Source organism: Mirounga angustirostris, unplaced genomic scaffold (genome assembly GCF_029215605.1).
Source record: "Mirounga angustirostris isolate CCGP_5_RB_7025 unplaced genomic scaffold, mMirAng1.0.hap1 SCAF_16, whole genome shotgun sequence".
Lineage (NCBI taxonomy): Eukaryota > Metazoa > Chordata > Mammalia > Carnivora > Phocidae > Mirounga > Mirounga angustirostris.
In genome coordinates, this window is record NW_026991724.1 from 43021583 (window position 1) to 43021863 (window position 281).

Genomic DNA, 281 nt, shown 5'->3' on the forward strand with positions numbered 1-281 from the left:
ATGAATGAATCACGAATCAAGTGGAGGGATTTGCCAAGTTAAGGGCGGGGGGTGGGAAGCAGAGAGAGAAAAGCAATCCAGCCTTGGGCGTGCAAGTGCTGTGGTGGGCGCAGGCCAAGCTCTGACCCAGAGCCCTGAGAGATGGCATGTGTAGACATACTGTCAGCACCATGGAAGAGAGCTGGGTTCGTCTTCTCAAATAATGGCCAATGCTCTGCATCTTACTCCCTTTTCCTGTTCCTCTCTGTGGTGCAGAAAAAGGAAGTTAAAGTCTGGATGTA

General features: G+C 50.9%; 1 long non-coding RNA gene across 2 annotated transcripts in view; it reads left to right on the top strand.

Annotated features, from left to right (window-relative positions):
- Positions 1–281, top strand: part of LOC135362823 (uncharacterized) — a 34620-nt gene that overhangs the window by 24381 nt on the left and 9958 nt on the right. The window lies entirely within an intron of this gene.